Below are 9,854 nucleotides of genomic sequence, written 5' to 3' on the forward strand. Positions count from 1 at the left end.
ACTGGGATGTCCCTTTTGTGGGTCCCACTCGCGTCCTGTTGTGCATTTGTATGGTATAGGGGCCTCTGAATGGAAATTGCCTGTTCATCTGTTCCTTCAGCTTATAGTAGATGATGGGTCAGGGCTGGACCGTGTCATCTTCGTCTTGTAACTTCAGTGCTTGTCGTACGACCTTGTTTATAAATGAATGAAGGATGAGACAACCAGAAGCTCTGATACTTGGCCACAATAGCAGTCAAGTCAGTGTGCAGCCGTGGGCAAACTGTATTGAATATGATCTCCTGTTGTGAGCTGTGGCCTCATCTAGAGGTTTTCTCATTCTTCTTAACACTTATACTTAGTTGTATTTTAAAGAACATAATTCTGTCTTTTTCTTTCCAGCTCCTGCTGAATATGAATCTAAATTCAATCGAAAAGTTCCTCTATCACCTATTGATAATCTACTTGAGAATATAAAACTAGAAATCGTCTACGATTTGAAAAAAAAGTATAAGCTCTAAAATATAAATAGTACAAGTGTATTTACTGGGCTGTTTAAACAACATGTTAATTGTATCCCAAAATATATGGCATGTGAAATCCTTATGACAGGAAAATATTTTTGTATCATATGTTGTGGGGACAGAGCCCCAGAGAGCAGTTTCCAGGCTCTCGGCCTCACGTGGAGGGGTGCTGGCTCAGGTAGTAGATGGCCATCAACTGTGGTTGGATGGCTGTCAGCTGTGGCTAGTTGGCCGTCAGCTGTAACCAGTGAGCCACTGGCCACTAATATAACTGCTGTGGCTACACTAACTGTCGGTGCCTGCCGACGAGACGAACAGTCCCTGAAGTGGGGAGTGAGGATTGAGAAAAAAGAAGAGAGACAAAGATGGGATCGGGAGGGCAGGCAATTCTAAGTAGACTGCCGCAGTTCTAAGTAGAATGCCTCAGCCCAAGTTTATTTTTGCAGCTTATATACTCTGGGCATCAAAAAGTAACAGAACTGTCTGCAATCTAGTAGTTACAATAAAGGTAATACACAAGGGCCTATTTTTTGGCCAGCTCCACACTTCCTGACCTGGTCTGGTTCTGTGTTCTCAGAGTAGCAAGTTTTGCCTTGCTGGGAGCACAAACCACTCAAGGAAGTCAAAGGGTCAACATTTCACAAAACAACACCTGCTAGCACTTCAGCATGGTTTCCCACAGGTCCCCCTTTTTTATATAAAATTAACACAAGGGTTGCGCCTGGCTTAGGTGGTTGGTACAGATATGTCCATTTACCCGTCATAGGAGACCATCCCTCTAGCGAACGGTTCCTGTCTTAGGTTATGTACATTCTTACCAAATCCTTACCCATCTTTGGCTGCCGACCCATTGTAGGGGCTTTATACACGGGTGTCAGCGACACGGTGGACCTGGGCAGATAATCTCAACTCATGAACCTTTGTTTGGAGATCGATGAAGCCCTTGAGTATTACCTTTGTGAGCAACGGAGTAAACCACATGAATAGAGGAACACCAACAAAGATTATTACAAAAGGCAGTAGCAAATGGAACAGAGCTAGAAAGGAGGGGAATTCTCCTCTGAGGTCCGAGTACCAAGGACCTGAAATGTTAACAGGTACCATAATGAAAGAGGGTCGGTGGAGAACTACAGCTCTACTTTTGTCATTTGACCAATTGATGCTATTACTTAGGTTACACTGTATACAAGATACATTAAACTGGACCCTGTCAATATGGGTGATGTTAAAATTTCCAATCATAAGCACATATGGAGCCTTGACACAAGCAGTGGTATTGCCTTCTACCTTGCCTTGTCCCTCGTCCATACTCATAGTCACTGTATCCATTGCTCCCACTAGTTTCCAAATATGTCTTTGGGGCCGGGAGGTATACCATAATCCCACAACCACTCCAGTCTTTGTCCCGTGTTGGACATCAGCACCTGTGTCATGGCCTCTGGACCATCTATAACAGCTTGATTAAACCCAGGGACACTATATTCCCCGGGTTCTTTATAACATTGTCTCCAAAGGATGGATCTGCTATTTTTTCTGTTCTCCTCACTGCAAGGATCATGGGCTTGTGGTGGAGGTGGGTTTTTATCCCTGATGTTTTTCCATCCTGCTGGCTGATGGAATGTGACACTCTGTCCTAGGTTGTCTCCGTGAATTGTCTGGCTGCCCACACGGAAACATCCAGTAACGCTGACATTATCGCGAAGCATATGAGGAGTCCTATGCCCAAGCCGCTATGATTGAATCCAACAGCTTGTAGGACGGCAGGAGCGAATGGATGTCCTAATAGCCTAGTGTCATTTGTCCCACCAATGACTTCAGGCTCGTTCCACACAGTGGGGTGTAGCATGGGAGGGTCAGGAACATATGCCCAGTATGCTGAGGCATCTGCGCAACCAGCAGGATCTCGAAGACGCTCATCAGCAAGCCACACCAACCTCTCAGGCAGCCACCGCGCACCTCCATTGTCCTGTGAATAAACACAAACATGCCCTCGTCCCCAAATTAGGACTGGGTCTGGCCCATGCCACTGGTTAGTAACTGGATCCTGCCATCTCACTTGGGCATAATCTTGTTGAGTGTTAGGATGCCAGAAGCGATCTGCGGCAGATCTGCCACGCGCATCCAGGTTTAAAAATTTAGAACAAAGAGTGTGATTAAGGATTGTATGTGGGGAGACGGGGTAGACTCTAACGCCGCTGCCACACATTCTTGACATAGAGTAGGGCTATTAGCCATACCTTGAGGCAGCACCAGCCATTGATATCTCTTCATAGGTTCTTGTAAGTTACTTAAAGCAAACCTTTTACAATCCTTGGGGCACAATGGTATGGTATAAAAACAATCCTTTAAAGCCAGGATTATCTTATATGTGTTTTGGGGTATAGCAGAAGGATTAGGCAATCCCGGTTGTAAAGCCCCCATGAGCTCCATAGTCTCATTTATTTTTCTCCAATCTTGTAACAACCTCCATTTACCTGATTTTTTCTTAATTACAAATATGGGAGAGTTCCATGGAGAGTTAGAAAGTGCTGTATGTCCCTTATCGAGTTGCTCCTGTTCCAGCAACCTTGCAGCCTGTATCTTTTCTGATGATAGGGGCCACTGTTCTACCCAAACAGGTGTGTCGCTTTTCCAAGTGATAGCATCTGCATGGGGTACAGGAGGCGTAGTGACCCCCGTTAAAAATATCCCAAGCCAGCTCTTTGTGGTAAGGGCGAGGGAAAGATAGGCTCTTTTCTCCCTTGTCCAGAAGGACCTCAGCCATCTCTAGGCAGGAGTCCCTGATCGAACATCATCATAGTGACCTGTTGATTAGGGCTGTACAGGTAAACTCCCATCTGACTCATGACATCTGTGCCCCATAGATTGACAGGCAATCCTGCCACTATGTATGGTTGAAAGGATCCTTCATGTCCCTCTTGATCTTTCCACAACAATATATCACTGCTCTGTTGTGGTGACTGAGATTGTCCTATGCCTTGTAATTGGGTGACTGTTTGCTGCTTTGGCCAGTGGCTAGGCCACTGATCTGCAGTTAAAACAGAGACATCGGCCCCTGTGTCTAAAAGGCCCATGAAGGAACGGCCGTTAATGGATAGTTGTAATTCTGCCCTGGTGGTGAATGGCCTGGACCCAATAAGCATCTGATGAACCAAGGCCCGCGTCGCCTCGGGATTTACGGCCTGCTGTTTTACCCGGTTTGACATGTGGAATTAACAATGATTGTGCTATGCGTTGGCCCTTATCGATCACTGAAGTGCCTCCAGGCGAATGTGTCATAATCTTGATCTCTCCTGTATAATCCATATCCACAACTCCCGGAGCAACCAATATCCCTTTCATGGTAATACTACTCCTTCCTAGGATGAGTCCCACAGTCTGTGGAGGCAGAGGCCCAAAGACCCCTGTAGGAATAGCTCGCATTCCCATCTCAGGTGTTAGTACTGTGTAGGCGGCGCTACTGAGGTCCAATCCTGCGCTGCCTGGGGTTGCTGGGAAGAGTTCCTGAATGGATTTCCCTGGTGGGGGACCAACTGCGGCAGCGCCCCATAGCATTGTTGCGGGGCCACAGTAAGCTGGGAAGGCGGCCAGGCCGCTGTGCCAGGTGAGTGGCCGCAATAAGACTGCCACAACCACGCGTGCACCTGCCGGGAGTCCTCGCGGGCGCTCAGCTGCGCGGGTTTCTCCCGCGGCGCCGTGGCCTCTGGCCTCCAGCGTCTCGCAGCCCGCAGGCTCGGGCAGCCCTGCCCCGGAGCTGGATATCGCATCCCCGCGCTTCACAGGCTCGCACTGTGGCTCCCACTCCTCGGCGGTGGCCGTAGTGGAGGCGAGGCCCGCGGCTCGTCCCAGGGTTGCTGGGTGGCGGCAGGAGGGCCCGTCAGAGAAGTGACGGGCTCTTGGTCTCCTCCACCTTTGCCCCGCCCGGGACGGTGGCCTCGGGCCTCGTCTGGCCCCTCTGCCATGTCTCAGCCCCACTCTGCTGTCTTGTCACTGCACCGTCTACCACCCTCACTGGCCCCTCCCCATCTAGGCCCTCCTCATCCTGGGGGTTCAGTCCGTTTAGCACACTTTTTAACATTTGAGTAAAAGACATTCTGCTGCTACCCTGTCCCATGATTTTTTACTCCTGACCGTGGTATCTCACCGCACCCCTTACCTTATGCGACGCGTCTCAGCTCCGTGCGGTGTCCTTCACTTTATCCCCAGTATTCAGGTCCCTGTTCGGGCGCCACTTGTCGGTGCCTGCCCACGAGAGGAACAGTCCCTAAAGTGGGGAGTGAGGATTGAGAGAAAAGAAGAGAGACAAAGATGGGATCGGGAGGGCAGGCAATTCTAAGTAGACTGCTGGAGTTCTAAGTAGAATGCCTCAGCCCAAGTTTATTTTTGCATCTTGTATCCTCTGGGCATCAAAAAGTAACAGAACTGTCTGCAATCTAGTAGTTACAATGTTTGGATACACAAGGGCCTGTTTTTTGGCCAGCTCCACACTTCCTGACCTTGTCTGGTTCTGTGTTCTCAGAGTAGCAAGCTTTGCCTTGCTGGGGGCACAAACCACTCAAGGAAGTCAAAGGTTCAACATTTCACAAAGCAATACCTGCTAGCACTTCAGCACGGTTTCCTACAGGTTCGGATTGTCCGCGTTTGAGTTTGAGTTCGGGTTCGAGTTCAGAGATCAAAAATTCACGACCAAAACCATTGTCATCCTATGGTGACTGTAGTTACATGCAAAGCTGCACCTCCTTGGGGAGTAACAATAGAGGCTTAACAGTGGGGGAGGAAAAATAGGCTTCAGGAAAGTAATGCAAACATGTACTGAACACGCAAATAAGCCAATAACCATAACAATACATCAATAGCAGGTTAGACATTCATTTCAGGTACCCAAGGAACATTCTCTAGGATAGACATTGTGCTAGGCCATAAAAAAATTAAATTTAAAAGAAAAGAAATAACACAAATTATGTTTTCTGACAATATGGAATAAAAGCAGAACTAGCAGCAGAACAACACACTAATATATACTAATCGGTCAAAATATAAATCACAAAGGAAATCCTAAAAATAAAAAATATTTTGAAGTGAATAAAAATAAAGACAAAATAAATAAAGTTTTCTGATGCATCTAAAACAGTACTTAGAGGAAAATATACAGCTATAAAATATGTATATTAAGAAAAAGAAATATCTCAAGTCAATAATCTAACCTTTCATCCTCAAATGCTGAAAAGAGAGGAACAAACTAAACCTAAAGAAATTGTGAAGGAAATAACATATATTAGGGCAGAAATTAGTGTAAGAGAGAAGAGAAAAATAATAGAGAAAAATCAATAAAAATGTCAGCAAAATTGATCAACATTTAGCTATATTGATCAAGAGAAAAAGAGAGAAGACTCAATTCTAGAATCATAATCAAAAAAGGGGGCATTACCTTACAGAAATAAAAAGATAATAAAGGAATACTATGAAAAATTGTATTCCAACAATTAAGATAACTTGATGAAATAATAATTCCTAGACAGACACAAACTAACAAAGTTGACTCAAGAAGAAATAAACCGATTAAGTAAAGATATGAATAGGTAACGAAAAATGAGTCATAAAGAAATGCCCAGAAGTTCTCACTACTGAATTCTACCAAAAGTTAAAGAATTAATGCCAATTCTTCACAAACTATTCCAAAAGGTAGACGAGGGAACGTATCTCAACTCATTTTATGAGACCAGTGTTACACTGATTCCAAACCAAACACATCAAAAGAAAATGTACCTAAAGGCTAATATTTCTTATGAAAGTGGATGTAAAAATCCTCAGCAAAATACTAGCAAATCATATTCAGCAAAATACAGAAAAAAAGCATATTCCATGACCATGTGAGATATCCCTGAAATACAAAGTTGATTTAAAACTCAAACATCACTTAATGTAACACATCATATTAATTAAACAAAAAACACTATCATGATCATTGCTACAACTTCAGTAAAAGCATTTAACAAAATTCAATGCCTTTTCATGAAAAACAAAACAAACAAAAAACAAAAACAATCAACAACAACAACAAAAAAAATACCTCAACCAACTAAGCATGTGAGATAATTCTCTAAACCTGAAAAGAGCATCTATAGAACAGCTATAACTTGCATAATATTTAAGAGTGAAAGCCTGGATGCTTTCTTCCTAAGACAGTGAACCCGAAAGGATGACAACTGTGGCCAGTTCTATTCAATATTGTACTGAATATTCTATCCAGAGCAATTAGGTAAGACATGGAAATAAAAGCCATTCATATTGGAAAGACAGAAGCAAAATGCTCTCTATTCACAGATTACATAACCTGTAGTATACGACATTATGAGAATTCCGCTTAAGAACTACAGTAAGTCCTCACTTAACATCATGGGTAAGTTTTACGCTTTAAGTGAAACCACATATAAGGAAACCAATTTTACCACAGGCTGACTGCTATAAACAAGAGGTGCATTCCTGCCACAACTCATGCAAGTTATAAGGAAACAACTCTGAACAAGGCCCAGCTGTATTTGCATGTATAAGTCAGCAGATTTGCAGGATTCAAGATCAATATATAAAAATCAATTGCATTTCTGCATACTTCAACTCAATTTGCAACAGCATCAAAAATAATAGAATACTTAGGAATATATTTAACAAAATAAGAGCCAAACTTATTCTCTAAAAACTGCAAAACTGATGGAAATAAATTAAAGACAACCTAATTGGGAAAATATTCCACGATTTTGGTCTGAACACTGTTAACATGGCCATATTCCTCAACCTATTAGGTCAGATACGGGCATGGTCAAAGCGGCCGGGAGCAAAGTCATACCCCTCTGCCAAGTCAGACCCCTCCTTGCATGATGGAAACTGGGGCCCCTGGCATTTCCCAGAAGAGGCAGCAGACCTTGGTGCAATAAACAACTCCAGACACAGCCACTGGGGCCCTATCTGCACTGGGGGTGTGGGCTTGCTCATCTGCCACCTCACTCAGCCAACCCCCTCCCCCAAATCGCATATCTGCCTCCCTCCTCTGCCCTGGGAGCGACTTCACCAGCCCCGTCTGCAGACCGCTGAACCTTGCCTGGGAGCGCAGAATAAAGCCCTCACTTTTCTCAACCTGCCTGACTCTCTTAGCTTCACTATCTGGCCTCAAGCCTTACACAACCTAATCAACAAATTCAACAGGAATCTTTCTAAGAATCCCAGCTAATTCTTTGTGCAGCAATTGACAAGCTGCGTGGGGCCGGGGCAGCGAGATTGTAGTGCTGTGTGGCGCCACCCATTCCTCTCCCCCTGCCCTCCAGCCCCCACAGCACCACCCCTGGTGTGGGTTTATTAGGCGGGCTGGGCCACTCCCGAAGGACGAGGGCCGGGGCGGCCGCCAAGGGAGTGGTGGGCCGAAGCCGAGGGCACCCGGTATTCCCGGGCGGTCCCCCATCCAAGTACTGACCAGGCCCGACCCTGCTTAGTTTCCCAGATCAGACGAGATCGGGCGCGTTCAAGCTGCTGTGGCCATAGACGCTAGGAGCAGGCCCCCGGCGCCACAAGAGCAGCAGACCGGCCTGCGTGGTGAGCGCGAACCAGGCTGCCGGGCTGCTCCAGTCCTGAGCATCTCCCCGCTGGCCGGCTCCGCCAGGGCCCCGCCTCCCGCCTGCTCCCCGCCTCCTCAAAACGCCGCCTGGGTGGACTGCCTTTTACTCCTTCCCCGCAGCGAGGCCCCTTCGCGCCATCCGAGGCTCCACGGGGCCTCTACCACTTCCCTGGAGGTGGCAGAAGACAGACAGACAGGGGTTGGGAGTTGGGGAGGAGGGGGGACTGACGCACAGGATGGGACACTGACTGGGACAGAGGCACTGAGGCTGAGTTGAAGTGGCAGCTTCCCCACCGGAGTTCGGTGGTGCCCGGGGTTGGGCTCCGTTATGGAGGCAGTGCCCGGGCGCTGTCAGTCACCGTGGGAACCCGGGGCAGGCCTCCAGGGTCCGCGGATTGCCGCAGGGCTCCGAGCCCCGCCTGGGGTCCCACTAGCGGGAGGAGAGGAGCGGCCCCAGGCACCCTTCTTGTGTGGGTTGTGTGCGTGCCCGCCTGCCTGCTTTTCCCCTGTGCTGGTCTCTCCTGGGGCCCGAGGGCATGTGCGCTCCCAACTCCTGACATTTTGTCCCTGCTCTTTTGGTGCTGTGGGCGGGGCCACCGAGGCGGGCAGGAACGGAGGGCGCAAGGCGCTCCTGGGAGATGAAAGGGGGGCGGGGAGGGGTCGCGGTGCCGGCCAGCGGAGAGGCAGCTATCTGGTGGGGTGGGGCAGGTGGCCTTCCCCTTGGTCAGGTGTCGGGCAACACCCGGAGTCTCTGTCTCGGGGCCCAGGTGCAGGCAGAGCGATGGTCGTCCCCTGGGCTCGGTCCCGAGGTGCCAAGCACCAGCACGTCCTTGGCTGGAGAAAGGTGCCCAAGGCAGGTGCAGGCCTGGGCCTGCAGGCAGAACTGGGCTTGGGCGTTGGGGGCGGGGCGAACGGCTGCTGGCAGAAGGCTTGCAGGAGGGAAGGGGACTAAGAAGGGGTTGCGTGAGGGGGAGCTGGGGCCAAAGGGCCTGTTGTTGGGCCGGGACAGCGAGATTGTAGTGCCCTGTGGCGCCACCCATTCCTCTCCCCCTGCCCTCTAGCCCCCACAGCACCACCCCTGGCCTGGGTTTATTAGGCGGGCTGGGCCACTCCCTAAGGACGAGGGGCGGGGCGGCCGCAAATGGAGTGGCAGGTCAAAGCCTAGGGTACCCTGTATTCCCCGGCGGTCCCCCATCGAAGTACTATCTAGGCCCGACCCTGCTTAGCTTCCCAGATCAAAGGAGATAGGGCGCGTTCAAGCTGCTGTGGGCATAGACACTGGGAGCAGGCCCCCAGCACCATAAAGCAGCGGACCGCTGTGGCGGGCCAGCCGCCACAGATCGAAGGGTACCTGGGAGGGGTAGTGGAAATGAAAGAAAGAGGCACACACAAATGATGATGCGGCCGGTCTCCAGGGATGCTGGAGCGCGGATTTATTTTTCCTTCACCAATATATACCCTTTGGGTACGTGCAGTTTAACAATCACATGTGTGCATAACCTCACAGAAGGTAAATTTCTAACTTCAAAGAAACTATGGAGTCACTACAAGACTCCCCAAAGTAATTAACATACGAAAGAAACTACCATTTGCCCTGATAGCCATCAGTTATCTGTGTCCTGGAAAATGGGTCACTCCCACCTCATTTCTCTGCAACTTGCAAGCTCCCCAGGTGTTCTGCAGAGATAATGTTTTAGAAGCCAGACCACAAGACTCCTGAGAAACAAGAAATCATGGCTCCCCAC

At 48.5% G+C, this 9,854-nt stretch overlaps 1 long non-coding RNA gene across 1 annotated transcript; it reads right to left on the reverse strand.

Annotated features, from left to right (window-relative positions):
• Positions 1–870: 870 nt before the first annotated feature.
• LOC308502946 lies at positions 871–8,139 on the reverse strand. The gene is made up of 4 exons (XR_013994112.1): positions 7,969–8,139; positions 5,098–5,242; positions 4,660–4,767; positions 871–2,469 (listed from the first exon to the last, which is right to left on the reverse strand). It is a non-coding gene; the product is annotated as an uncharacterized lncRNA (long non-coding RNA).
• Between the last annotated feature and the right edge of the window lie 1,715 nt (positions 8,140–9,854).

This window comes from Rhinolophus hipposideros (assembly GCF_964194185.1).
Source record: "Rhinolophus hipposideros genome assembly, contig: SUPER_9_unloc_1, whole genome shotgun sequence".
Classification (NCBI taxonomy): domain Eukaryota; kingdom Metazoa; phylum Chordata; class Mammalia; order Chiroptera; family Rhinolophidae; genus Rhinolophus; species Rhinolophus hipposideros.